This window comes from Fukomys damarensis, unplaced genomic scaffold, assembly GCF_012274545.1.
Source record: "Fukomys damarensis isolate Sample0158 unplaced genomic scaffold, DMR_v1.0_HiC HiC_scaffold_22, whole genome shotgun sequence".
NCBI lineage: Eukaryota > Metazoa > Chordata > Mammalia > Rodentia > Bathyergidae > Fukomys > Fukomys damarensis.
This window is the reverse complement of record NW_022900934.1, coordinates 23425134-23439789: the sequence shown is the minus strand read 5'-3', so window position 1 is coordinate 23439789 and position 14656 is coordinate 23425134. Positions and strand designations below refer to the sequence as shown.

General features: G+C 43.9%; 1 protein-coding gene and 1 pseudogene across 1 annotated transcript in view; both read left to right on the top strand.

Annotated features, from left to right (window-relative positions):
* The first annotated feature begins 7027 nt into the window (after positions 1-7027).
* Positions 7028-14656, top strand: part of Cep250 (centrosomal protein 250) — a 48230-nt gene continuing 40601 nt past the window's right edge. Inside the window, exon 1 of the mRNA XM_033767103.1 lies at positions 7028-7185. The gene's annotated coding sequence lies outside the window, so the exon portion shown is untranslated. The remainder of the gene's footprint in view (positions 7186-14656) is intronic.
* LOC104873341 lies at positions 11194-12088 on the top strand (annotated as a pseudogene).

Here is a 14656-nt window from a genome sequence, read left to right as displayed (position 1 = left end):
GCTTCTTTTTCAAGCACTTAAGAATATTCAAAAGGCTTTCACATTCATTATGCTGTCTGAATCTTCTGAGATCTCTTCATGAGTCAGCGCAGCACAACATAGAAGCTAAGAGCATAGGCTCCAGGATGAGACAGTGCGGCTTTTGTCCCAGCTCTGCCACTTACCAGTTGAGTAACCTGGGTATTCATTCATGTATTTACTTACTTATTCAGCAAATGGGCACTGGCTGTATAGCAATGGATGAGACATCAAAGTCTGTGAAACATTCTGGTGGAAGAGATAGATAAATGAAAAATTTCAAAAAATTGTAAGTGCTGTGTGGAAAAATCAAGCGGGGCAGAAGAGTGTCTATTTTAGATAGGAATGCCCCCGAGAGGGTGACATTTGAGCGGAGACCCAGATGTGGTGAGGAAAAGAGCCATGCGAAGGTCTGTGGAATGATCATTCCAAGTGGCAGTGACAGCAAGTGCAAAGGCCCTGAGGAGTGTGCTGGGTATACTCGAGGAACCAAGAGAATTTGGAGTGGCTAAAGCAGGAGCCAGGAGGTAAAGGTAGGAGATGAGGTCAGGTCATGCTGAAAGTACATCATCAGTAACCTTCCAAGACATGAAAGGGTATTAGATTTTATGTTTAGTGCAGTGAGAAATCCAGTGGAGAATTTTAAGCAGAAGGGAACAAGGAATGACCAAAATGTATGGTGAGCTGGGGATGTAGCTCACCACATCTGCCTCACAAGTGCAAGGTCCTGAGTTTGGTCCCAGGTATACACACACACACACACACACACACACACACAGTGAATGTTTAAATTTAAAAATTGTACCACAGTAAAACACATATTGCCATTCTTCCACCTCAAATGATCTTCCTTCACTTTGAACACACGTGTCCTATCTTTCTTGTCACTTACTTTTTTTTTTTTTTTTTGGTTTTTTGAGACAGGGTCTCACTATGTAGTTGAGACTGACCTGGAACTCACTAGGTAGCCCAGGCTGGTCTCGAACTCACAGCGATCCTTCTGCCTCAGCCTCCTGAGTGCTGGGATTACAGGCATGTGCTACCACGCGCGGCCTGTTTTGTTTTTTGAGGCAGGGTCTTGCTATGTGGTCCAGGCTGGCCTTGAACTCACTCTATCGCTCAGGCTGGCCTCAAACTTGCAATGATCCTCCTGCCTCAGCCTCTTGAGTGCTGGGATTACAGGCTTGCATCACCATCCTTAGCCTATTCTCATCACTTTCTGAAGAAGCTCTGGAAGTTCTCTTTCATGAGTGTCTTTATGAGGTATGATTTTTTTGGTACTGGGGATCGAACTTGGGTCCTCACGCTTGCAAGGCAGGCAGCAGAACCTCTAAGCTAAATCCCTGGCCCATGAGGTATGATTTTTAAAAATATGGTGAAAGCTGCTGCTAAATTCCATTCAACAGAAAGACAAGATTTATAAAAACACTATGATGTGAAACTGGGCATGAGGCACACACCTGTAATCCCAACACTTGGGAGGCTGAGGCAGGAGGATCACTGCAAGTATGAGGCCAGCCTGGGCTATATAGTGAGACCCTGTCTCAAAAAACAAAAACAAAAACAACCCCAATAAACAAAACAAATAAACAAACAATCCCCCAAAACATTACAGTGTATTCTCACCCACTTTGTTCACTGGCTCTCACACCGTGCAATTTGGGGCTCCTCCCCAAAGAAAAAATGATCATGAAAGGGCCAGGGATTGAGCTCAGTGCTTCTGGCACCTGCCTCACACGCACGAGGACCTGAGTTCAATCCCCGGTACCAAAAAAAAAAAAAAAAAAAAAAAAAAAAAAAAAAAAGGAAAGATTTTAAACAGATTCAGGACTTCGAAGCAGCCATGACAGTGCGACTAAAAGAGGACTTCAGAAAGTGGCAAGAACAACGGGATTAGTGCGTTCAGGGGGCGCGGTATTTTGAGGGAGATTAACAGCAAAATGTCCTTTACTGTAATAAACTTTTAAACATTTATCACGCTTCAAATTCTGGCTCCCCAATTCACCACCTGAGATTTAATCTCCCTGTGACTCAGTTCAATAATAATATGAAAACCTCCTTCGTAGGGTGGTTGTAAATAAGGTTCTTATGACAGCGTGGCATGCAGGACTGTCTGTCTGCAGTCTCAGTAGTAGGGCAGAGAGGGGAGCTGAAGCAGGAGGATCTCTAGTGCAAGGCCAGCCTGGGCTACGTGATAAGACCACCTCTCACCAAAGAAGCAAACAACAGTGCCTCATGCACAATAAGTACTACATAAATGTCAGATATTATTTACACTTTAAAAAATAATTTCTCTGAATCTTATTTATATATATTTTGTGGTACTGGGAATAGAACCCAGGGCCTCCGCACTGAGCTACAGCTACATCCCCAGACCTTTTAAAATTTTTAAATTGGGCAGGGTCTCCCTAAGTCACTAAATTGTTCAGCCTGGACTCAAACTTGCTGTCCTCTTTCCTCGGCCTCCCAGAGTGTTGGAGATGTGTACCACCGTGCCTGGGATGAATGTTTCTTTACTCCAAAAATTACAATACAAATACACGCTTCACTGAACAGTTGTTAGAACTAAACACATTTTCATGTATAAAGCATCTTTCTCTCCATGAGTAGCATATAGCAGGTGCTCCAAATATCATAGCCTTTTTAAAAATTGCATTGTTATTCAATCCCTGGTACCAGAAAATTGAATTAGTAATATAATTTCATAAATGGAAAATTGAGTCTCAGAGAAATTAAGTGACTGGCACAAGGTCACAGAAGTAGAAAGGACAGAGCTAGGACTGAACCCAGGCACCTGAGTGAATCCAGTGCTCTTCCCATAGCAAAGGAAGAGTGAACAGCCGACAGGCAGTGGCTGGTTGAGAGTTGAGCCCAGAGTGCCTAACCTTACATCTGTGCTGCTTTTAATCTGTGGTGCCTCGGCTGTCCTCACGCAGGGGAGCCTACAGGGCCCTGCCAAGAGCAGACACCTCTGGTTCTGTTCACTCCAGCCATCTGGTTTCTGTCTTCCAACTCCTCAGGAGCAGCCCTTGCTCAAGGCAGGTTTCCAGTGACTCCCCCTGCTGAACTCCCTGGGAACTGCAATGCCTAAGAGTGGGCCCTTCTGCCAGGCTGCAAGTATGGCACAGTACTAAAATCGGGACTGGAAATTGTGTGTGTGTTTCTGTCTGTTGCAGCTGGGAGTGTGTGAACAAAATAGCCACATATTTTTCACTGACATTCTTTTAATTATTATAGTTATTAGTACATGCTAATTATACAGAGTAATGGGTTTTATTTTTCATGTTCATACGTGCATAAAATGTGCTTTGATCGTACCCATCCTCCCTATTCTCTCTTACCAACATTTATAGAATTAAAAAAGAAAAATCACACTCTTCCTACCCACTCCAATCTCTCCCCAGTGATAACCCTGTTAAGGACCTGGAAACCTTGTCATCCTTGACTCAGAAACCTCCATTCCTTCCTCCATCTAATTCCATCTCCCATTCTGCATATAAGAACCCTGGGAGATATGGATTTTTACCCCTATTTTCCAACTGAGGAATGGGAAACCGAGAGAGGGGAAGTGGTTTGCTAAAGGACACAAGGCTAGGGCCGGGGATTTAGCTCAGTGGTTCTGCCACCTGCCTTGCAGGCTCAAGGACCGGAGTTTGATCCCTGGTACCAAAAAAAAAAAAAAAAAAAAAAAAAAAAAAAAAAAAAAACGCAAGGCTAAACCCAGAGTTCAAACCCAGGTGAGTATGTCTGACACAAGCCCAGCCTGCTTTCTGCCATCTTCCTCTTCTTGGTTCCTGTCCAGGACCTCAGCACATAGTTGCTCGTCACATGAGGCAGCAGCTAAATTCTCAGGTTTGAATAAAACTAAGGTCCCATTTTTAAGAGGAAGGGACCTGGTCCTGTGAGAGCTGTAACCAACCATCATTTATTGGCCAAGTGCTGAAAAGAAACTGCTTCCTTCAAAAGCATCAGGCTGGTGGTCACTCAGAGCCTCCCTAGGTCAGCGGGAAGGGACTGGGACTGGAAAGAAATCTGCCCACTGAAGGCAGGGGCAGGAACAAGGAGAAAATATTCAGCTAATAGAGGGGATGATCTTATTGTCTAACTATTTAGTCCAAGGAGAATCACAAAATCCAAGCAACTGGTGGAATTAGCAAGAAGAGATCCCATAGGCAATTTCTGGCATTTCCCAAGCATCCTATGTCGTTGGCTGCCACTGTGCCCTTGCACACACTCTGCTTGGAATACCCCCCTGCTTTGTCCACTCAACACCTTTATCCTTCACAATCAAGGTATAATGTCTGCTCCCATGCAGCCAGCTCCTCTCTCTTTACAGGACAAAGTGTATGTGTGTGAAATATTTGTCTCCTCCCCTGCCTCTCTTGTGAATTTCTGAACTAAGGCTGTAGAAAGGATCTATGTATCATTGTTCTTTGAGTTCTTCCCAGCGTCTGGCTCAGGATTTGGCACATGATTGCTCAGTCAATATGTATCTAGTGGTGAATGGATAGACACAGGTCGACAGCAGCAAGTGGCTTATAATCTACTAAAAGAAACTGTACTTCTTGGCAGTCCCAGCTCTGCTTCAGAAGGTTAGTTTGAAGCCAGAGGGAAAAGGATGGGTTTTTGAATTCATTTTTCCTTATGCCATCCCCAGCACATTTCAGTCACGCCAGGTGTTGACATGGCAAGGAAGAAAGGGAAAATCTACTGCACTTGGCTCTGTGCTTTCTGGCTCTCACAAATGTCTAACAACATCTTTGTCCATCATCAAAAAAACATGCTTTTAGTAGCTCTCAGAGGGTCCCTGCTGGGCTCCTCTCTTATAGCTCCCTAAGCAAAAGACATCGCTATGACCAGTGACCATTTGCCTACTTTCTTATTCCCCTTACTCCTCCAGGAGCCCTGCTGAGCAGGACTTGTAATGGGTCTACGCAGGCTTGCTTACTCTCTCATTCAGCCCACATCCACCCTCCAGAAAACACTCCCTGAACAACTCCGGGACAGTAGACCGACACCAACAGAGTAGAACAGAGTAGAAATGTGCTCTCCTGGGCCTGCCAACAAAGCAGTCAGCAGGTGTTTTGCATCTTGTTGATGGTTTCCCAGGCAGGCAGCCGGTCCCAATCACCAGGTCCCCCGACTGTGACCGTGAGAGATTCAGCACCCCAAACCCTCATGGAGGCCCCCACCCCCAGTGACCCGGCCCCAGTAGTTAAAGGCAGTTGCCAGTCAGTCTTCCAACAGGAAGGTAGGGACTCACAGCCAGAAATATCGCCTCCACATTCTGTGTCCTCCACTCTCTTGACCCCTCTGCATTCTTGCAATGGAGAAGGAAGTTAAGAACTTCGAAGCTTTTTTAGGCTACTATGGAAAATGTTCTACTTTAGGACTTCACTTTGAAATTTCATGTATATAATTTTTAAAAAAGAAAGTCAATAAAAAAAAGGCAAACCAAAAATAGAATAACAACAAAAAGGCAAACAATTAGGCTACCTTTTGGCATGATGTGGGAGGAATATAAACTAATGAGCAAAGCTGGGTTTAGGATCCATATTAGAACCCTCCAAGTGGGTTCAGGTAAAAGGCACATTTCCAGAAGTCTATTTAAGGAATAAGGGAAGAAACCTGAAGGGGCCTAGGGATTGGTTTCCTTTCAACAGATCCATCGCCTCTCTCATCCCAGCCTTGTTGGCCACTAAAGTTACCCCTCTACTTTATTGTATTTTAACACAATTTCCAACTTGCTGTTGAACTAATGTTACTATCCAACAATATAACATAAGAGATGTTTAATAAATATTTGAATCTGGGAGTGGTGGTGCATGCCTCTAGTCCCAGCCCTTGGGAGGCTGAGGCAGGAGAATCTCTATGAGTTCAAGGTCAGCCTGGGCTACATAGCTTGTTCAAGGACAGCCTGAACTACATAGTGAGATCCTGTCTTAAAAACAAAGAAACAAGCCAGGCGTTGTGGCTCATGCCTATAATCCCAGCACTCAGGAGGCTGAGGCAGGAGGATCACTATGAGTTCGAGACCAGCATGAACTACATAGTGAGTTCCAGGTCAGTCTCAACTACATACTGAGACCCTCAAAAAAACAAAAACAAAAAAACAAAAGAAGAGTTTGGAATTGAAATATTTTGGTTGTTTTTCTTCATTTCAAATACTGTAGCAGGGAATATTCTTGAATAGGTCTTATCGTGGGTTTATTTTTCTAAGATGCATCCCTCACAGCTAATTCTTTGCATCATGTAATTTACTTTTCAGAATGAGTTACCGCCCCCATTTCCCACTTGTGTTCTCTTTTTCTCAAAGTAGCTACTAAGACCTTTTTTGGTTTTCACATGAGAAAGCTATAGTTCCTAACAAAGTATTCATCTCTCACGGTCCCTTTGGACTGAGTCTTGAAGGCTTGACTGTTTCACTCCTTCTATGCTTTCACCCATCCATTAATTCACTCAAATTTACTGGGCATCTATTTGGTACCAGGCCTTGTTGCTGAGGTTATTCAGGCAAAGGTAACAATGAACAGAGGTTATGTACATGAAACAAAGTGCTGAGTGTTCCAACATTAAGCATTAAGCATTAAGTAACTATCTTGTGTTTATGCTGCGTGAAGGCTGCCAGTAGCAACAGGGTCCGAAGGTAAGAAAACTCTAAAATTGTTAGCCTTCAGGTTTTATCTAATAGAGCTCCCTTAAATTTCACGTAGTTGTAATCGGCTTCGGGAGTGCAGCAGTGCGCAGGGGCATCTAGAACCAGGTGATTATTTCTTTGCGCATGCGCAACATGTAACGCTGAAGACGAAAGGGTGACGACTGAGGGCAAGTTTTTTCCTGTTCCCAAAACGTTTCAGTTTTGAATCCAGAGACTACGGACGTCTTCATTTTGTCGCGGGATATGATATCTCAATTTAATCCTCCTTTCCCTTCTGGGCCCTTAGAGTAAGTCGGCTGCCAGTACCCAACATGGAGGAAGGCCCTCCACGGGCACAGTCCACCTATAGGCGCAGTACCCGGCGGGGCGGGCCCCCAAAGGGCGGGAGTTTGGGGGCGGGGTCTGGGAGCCATCCTTGCAGCGGTCTGCAGCCCGGGGTCCGGCCTTACAGCTGCTGCGGTCGCCCCCACGTTGAGGAGCTCCCCAGGGATCCGCGGGAGCCGATCGCGGTGAGGTGGGGCTCAGGGGTAGGCGGGAGGTGCCCGAGTTAACGGTCGGAGGCCCAGGGACATGCCTGCCTGGGGCGTCCCCGGGGATCCCGTTTGGGCACTGACCTCTCGATTCCCGGGAGGAACCCGAGGCCCGCTGACTGACTGGGACGCGTCCTAGTGCCCCAGCCGGCCTGCCTCAGCTTTCTGCTGCCGCCACCCCTCTGCGCTCCAGCCCGCGCAAAAGAGAACTTCTCGACCCTCCTGTCCACCAGCGGATAGCACAGGCTGTCCTCAGGCGGAGCTGCACTCTGCAGCCCATTCACGCAGTGCGCCCGGAGCTTAGCACTTCCCTGGGCGCCTGTGGCTTTGCACGTGATCTGTCCGAAGGCCCAGTCTTGCCGCCCACTTCGGAGCCCTAATGCTGAAGGACCCAACTCGAATCACTCTTCGGAAACCTTTCTAAACCGCCTCCCCAGACGTAGCCAACCTCACTTCCCTGCTTTTGCGTCCTTTCCACCTACTTTTCCTGCCCCTCTGTCATACCGACAGTTCGGTTGTTAGACTTTAATGCCTTGCTTTTTAAATCCTATCTCACGGTCTAGCACATTGCTAATAATGGTAGCTAATATTTACTGAATAGTCCTGAAATGTTAGGGAGCACTAAACGAATCCATGCAAAGGTCTGTAATATTTACAGTGTTCTCTGAGATGGGTTGTCTCTTCACATTTTACAAATGAAACTGTGAGGCACTCAGATAAAGTACTGTGACAGAGTCGCATAACTAATGAATAAGCGGAGATGTAAACTGTCCCTAGGGCATGTGATAACCTGGCTAAATTGCCTTTGGATTTGGTAAGTGGTTGTCGAATTGATTAGCCCCATGAATTAGAGGCCAGGATTGTGAGGTACAATTTACTGAGAATTGATGTTCCCAAATTGATACAGTGAGTCCATGACAAAATCAAGGCTAGAACAGGGACTGTCCTACTGCTAAATCCTGTTACTTAACGTTCTGCCTTTCTTTGCTTCTTTTCCCCACAAAATCTGTGGACCTTGAGGTCACTATTTCACAATCTTTTGGGAGTGAGCTGTGATTTCAGAGTGGTGGAAGCAGCTAATATAATGGGAAAAGCATAGAATTTGGAATCAGGGTATTTAGTCTCTGCTTTGCCACTGACCAGTTATGTGCCTTTTGGGGTACCTTCCTTTTCTTATTTGTGTATGGTTTTGTTTTTTGGTACTGGGGATCGAACCCTGGTCCTTGTGCTTGCGAGGCAGGTGCCAGAACCACAGAGCTAAATCTCCAGCCCTCCTTTTCTTAATTTTAAGAAAATTAAATTTGTGAGATGGGGGCAATAACCTTATCTATAAAGTTTTGTTGTTTTTTAATGAAGATTGCAAGTAATTTTGAGTAAAGTACTGTAGGAGAGAGTGGCTTGGCTCAGGAAATAAGATATTTGTATTCTCAAGTATTTTTCCTTTTTGTGCTCTAAGTGCCAACTTATACTTAATACCAGTCAGTGTCTTAGTGCTGTAGCATGATCTGTTTTTGTTTTCTTTTTGAATGGTCATAGAACTGTCAGTATTTTGTAGGACTATTGGTGATAATATGGATCATGTTACTTACTGTCCTTATATCAGTCATTCAGTCACTTAAATAATGAGGACCTGTCAAATTCCAGGCATTGTTTTAGGAGCTGGGAATACAGCATTCCATAAAACAATGTTTTTGGACTGGTGGAATTTACAATCTGGTAGATTATTACACATAATAGTTAGGGACAGATAGCAAGTTAAGTAAAAACGCCAGTTTGTGTAGAATGTTGGTTATTTTAGATGGATGGTTATGGACCAGCTTACTGAGAAGGTGACACTTCAACAGAGTTGAGGTTAGTGAGGGTGCAGGTAATGAAGATAACTGAGGGAAGAGACCCTGACACTGACGGAGGCCTAGTGTGTTTTACACCTGCACAGCAAAGAGGGCTCTGTAGCTGGAGGGATGTGAGCAAAGGGAAGAGGAATAGGAGGTGGCATTAAAATGGTTGGCATCTGGGATCAAATAATTAGGACCCTGTAGGCCATTATAAGGATTTGGCTAGAGGGTTCTGAATGGCATCATCTGTTTTATGTATTTAGAGGGTCCTCTGCCTACTCTATTGAGAATAAACAATGTAAGAGGCATACCACTACTTAGGAAGTGTTTATAGTAATCAGATGTAAAAGTTATCTGTTGCTATGCAAGAAACAATCCCAAAATTTAGCAGTTAGAAAAAATCATTTATTATCTTACATATTTGTCATGGATCAGAAATCCAGGAGTGGATTAGCTAGCTTGTCTGGCTTAGGATCTCTCATGAGGCTGCAGTCAGGCTGCCCTCAATTCCTGAGCTCTGCACCCCTTCATAGGATGCCTTCGTGTCCTCAGCACAGAGCAGGTGGCTTCTGCCAGAGAGATTGATCAGAGAGGCAGAGAGAAAGAGACTGAGCAAGCAAGCAGGGAGCCATAGAACTGCTTATGAACTTGTCTCAGAAGTCAGTTCTGCTTGATTCTATCCCACACTCAAGGGGAAAGAATGAGTCTCCTCATCCCATAGTTAAAACCCAGGTTAAACCCAGGCAAGGCCTTTGCACTGAGGTATATCCCCAGTCCCTCTTTTACTTTTTATTTTGAGATAGGGTTTTGGTAAGTCACTAAGTTGCCCAGGTTGGGCTTGAACCTACACCCTCCTCCCTCGGCTTCCCTGCCTGCTGAGATTACAGATTCCATGGAGCTGGTTTAGACTACACCTCTTGAAGGAAGGAGTATCAAAGTGTTTGTGGGCCTACCTTAAAGCCAACACAGCAATGAGAGAGTGGCTTGGCTCAGGAAATAAAATGTTTGCATTCTTAAGCATTTTTCCTTTTTGTATTCTAACACCAATCAGTGTCTTAGTGCTGTAGCATTCACGCCTCTATTCCAAATTTAGGTGGAATTGCTCTTCTTTTAAACTTTATGTATGTATGTATGTATGTATGTATTTATTTTTGAGACAGGGTTCAGGCTTATATAGTTCACACTGGCCTTGAACTCACTGTGTAGCAGAGGCTGCCCTTGGGAGGAATGCTCCCAGAATTCCTCCTGCCTCAGCCTCTTGAGTGCTGTGATCACAGGCGTGCACCACCATGCCAGGTTTAAACTTTATTTAAATACTTCTTTTGGAGGTTTTTGTGATGGGTTTATTGGGGATTGAACCAATGGCCTTCACATTGAGCTACATCCCTAGCCCTTTTTTATTTTTTGTTTTGAGACAGTCTTGCTAAATCACTGAGTTACCCAGATTGGGCTGAAACTTGTGATCCACCAGCTTCAGCCTCCCAGAGTGCTGGGATTACTTTTGCAGTATTTTATATTATGGAAAGCTAAATACATTATTCTTGTCACTTTTCTGCTCCTTTTTACTCTGAGGGCACAAGGGGCTCATTGGCTTCATTAAGGTTGCTGCCCTTCCCAGTCTGATTCCTAGAAAAGGAGGAAGTAGGTCTTGTACCAGTGTGGCATACTCCTGATACTGAGTTGGAATTCTTGAGTGTTTATGGGATAAATTAATGTGTAAAAGAGGTGAATCTTTTCCTGCTCTACTCGGTAAAAAAGAGTGCCAAGCTGTGTCTCGAGGAAATTCAGAACTAAATCTCAATTTCAGAAAGTTCCCTGATGTAGTTTTTCTCTGTCTCCAACTTTTCTTCTATTGTTTGTTTGAGACAGGGTCTCACTATGTAGTTGAGACTGACCTGGAGCTCACTATGTATCCCAGGCTGGTCTTGAACTCGATCCTCCTGCCTCAGCCTCCCCAGTGCTGGTATTACAGGTGTGTGCCACTGCACCCAGCAGATCCACCTTTTCTTCTTGTAGTGAATTTCAAATTTATGGATGGGCACAAATGTGCGTGTGTGTGCACGTGCGCGCGTGCATGTGTGTTGCTGGGGATTGAGCCCAAGGCTTTATGCCTGCACTATACTGCTGAGCTACAACCATATTGGGGATTTTTAAAAATCATAAAACATCAAATCACTTTAAAATTAATATTTAGAGCAATTTTAGATTTACAGAGAAATTGCATAGTACTGAGAGTTTTATCTTTTGGTAATATGGCATATTTGCTGTAATTTATGAGGGTGTGTTTTGATTTTCTGTTTTCATGGTACTAAGATTAAGCCAGGGATCTTTACACTGAGCTACATCCCCAGCATCCCCTTTTTTATGTTTGATTTTGAGCCCAGGACTCACTAAAGGCCTGAATTGCCCAGATAGGCTGGAACAGTTCTCCTGCCTCAGCCTTCCAGGGTGTACCACCACGCCCAGCTTAAATCATTTTTTAAATTAAGTGGGGCATATAAATAAAACATGAACGAAGTAACGTGACCTCATCTTTGTGAGCCTGTTTCCTTATCTCTAAAGTGAGAGGGCTGTACTAAACTTCTAAATAGCTCTAAAAATTTAAAATTAAAGGTACAAACTCCCAATAATGAATGTCACCATGTTGCGTACCCAAAATGTACTGTTAAAATTAATGGGGGAGGGAACAAAATACTATAAAAAAATAAATAAAAGCAAGGGCTTGTTAGTGAAATGTAAACCAATTAAAATGTTTTACCTCTTTAAAAAAATTATCTGCTATTTCTCTGTGAGCTGTAAAGGAAGCTGGCATTGAGGACAGTGGCTACCATGAGTTCCCCTGCTGTGATGAAACTGCAGATGCAGGGTCTTCTGGCCAAGCTTCTGCGGGTTCATATTATGGGAGCGTTCATTGTGGGGGTTGCAGTTCTCTGTACGTTTGGTGTGGCTGACCTAACAAGGCGTATGCAGATTTCTCCAGAAATTATGATCCCATGAAAGATTATGAAGAAATTAAGAAGGCTGGTATCTTTTAGAGTGCAGAGTGATACAGAAATAAAAAGGTTTCTTTGGACTGAGTTCCATGGATATTTGTCTATTGCTGTTCCTGAACTGTGAAACAGCAGTGTGTGGGCTAAGGAATAGTTCCTCGTGACAAATAAACACTTGTGTGGACCGTAAAATAAAGAAATAAATAATAAAGTTACCTGCTAAAGTATAATAATTATATAATTCTAATATAATTCCATTTCCTTTCTGAAGTATTACTGATAATCACTTTCTCAAATAATGTTTGCATGTTTCTGGCATCCTTATCCCAAAAGAGGATTTAATGAGAATTCTTGAAACTGTTTCTATGGCAGCTTATTGAGACCTCAGTTTGAAGTATATGAAGTTGCCATTTTTTGTGGGTTGAAAATAGTAGGCAAATATTAATGATTTTGTGTGGTTTGATCTAATATTTTTGGATAGCGATTCAAAGAACTAAACGGGGCTGGGGATTTAGCTCAGTGGTTCCACCACCTGCCTCTCAAGCACAAGGTCCCAGGTTTGATTCCTGGTACCAAAAAAAAGAAAAGAAAAGAAGGATTAAAGGGCTGGGGATTTAGTTCAGTGGCGCCATGTGTGCCTTGCAAGCTCAAGGTCCTGAGTTCGATCCCTGGCACACACAAAAAAAGAAGGACTAAAGAGCCTTTAGGACTTGTGAAACTCCTTGTGTGTAAAGGCCTGGCTCAGCCCTTGCAGTGTTAGGAGAAATAAGGAGTCTCAGTTCCTTTGAAAAAACTCAGATCTGCTCTTGTTGGTAGAGCACTGGCAGAAATTCAGGATAACAGAGCAGTGTCCTGGAAGGTCTGTGTCTCCATCCAGCTCAGAGGGGTTGAGCTCCATTGAATTCAGGCAAGCAGCATTTCACAGGGCCATAGTAAGTTGATTACGCAGCCCTGGTGGAAAGCAAGGGCAGAAAAAGAAAATGTTTATAGTATGGGGAAAGGTTGTATTACCCCAGCCCGGGACATGGGTGCCACCAGCCTTTTGTAGGTGCCAGTCGACTCTTTCTGCTTTATTCTTTGCATGTTTTTGTTTTTTTGGTACTGGGGACTGAACTTGGGACCTTGCCCTTGTGAGGCAGGTGGCGGGACCACAGCTAAATCCCCAGCCCTCTGCTTTATTCTTTACTGACCAGGACAGGCCTCACAGATTTAGGTGCCTTCAGTTGCCCAGGAGGTAGTGTAAGAAGTTAGGAAACAATTTTCCTCTGTGACTCTATTATAAGAAAAACAATATGTGGGCACCCAAGGATCCTGTAGTCCCAGCACGCTGTGTGTCTGGGGCAAAAGGATCACACGTTCAAGCCTAACCTGGGCACCTTAGTGACTTAGCAAGACTTTGTTTTGAAATAAAAAGAGGGACCAGGGATTTAGCTCAGTGGTTCCGCCACCTGCCTTGCGAGCGCAAGGACCCGAGTTTGATCCCCAGTACCAAAACAAAACATACATAAATAAATTAAATAAATAAATAGAGCTGGGGATGTAGCTCAGTATGAAGGCTCTGGATTCAATCCCAGTACTGAGGGAGGGAGAAAAAGAAGGAAGGAAGAAAGAAAGGAAAACAGTAGTTCAAGTACAACGATATATGACAACTGAAGTCTGCCGTCAATGTGAGAAAGAGAACAGCAGCTGGGGAGGGGAGCTGCGTAAACTGGAGAGCATATTCCCTGTCTAAAGAGGTGGACACTGTTCAGCTGCAGTTGGCCTCCCTTGTGGGAATATGGGTTAAGGGTCAGTAGATACTCTGATTTTCCAAAAGAGCCAGAAATATGGATTGTAGTGTGTATGCTCTCAATTATAAACGTTGGCACCTAATTTGAATTATTCACCATCATTCTGTGGGCCACACATGGATTTCTTCATCATGCATTGCTGACAACTTGCTAACAGCTAGGCTGTATTAGATAGCTTCTGCCTTTAAGGTACTAGCAGATTGGGAGAGAAAATAGACAAATAATGATGATAAAATATAAGAGTGCATAGCTACTCAGGAGGCTGAGGCAAGAGAATGGCAAGTCAAGGCCAGCTTGGGCAATTTAGTGAGACCCTGTCTCAAAATTAAAAGGGCTAGGGGGGCTGGGAATTTAGCTCAGTGGCACCGCGCCTGTCTCAAAAGCGCAAGGTCCTGAATTCGATCCCTGGCACCACCAAAAAAAAATTAAAAGGGCTGGAAATGTAGCTCAGTGGTAAAGCATTCTTGGGTTCAATCCCACTACCACCCCACCATCATCATCCAACAAAAAAAGATTTTTGTGAAGACAAAATGACAATGCATGTAAGGCTCTTAACAAAGTGACCGACCCATAGAAGCAATCAATGAGTATTGATGATGATTCACAAATGTCATAGCCCCCACACTGGGTGAAGTGCCCTTCCTCTGTTTTCTCATGCCATCTTTCCGTGTTTCTTTTTTTCTTTTTCTTTTTTTTCTGCAGTGCTGGGATCTTGGTAGGCAGGCACAGCACCACTGAGCTAAATCCCCAGCCCATGCTTCTATTATTGCATATGCCACATTGCATTGTTTGTGTCTGTTTGCTTTTTTTTTTTTTTTTTTTTTTTTTTTTTTTG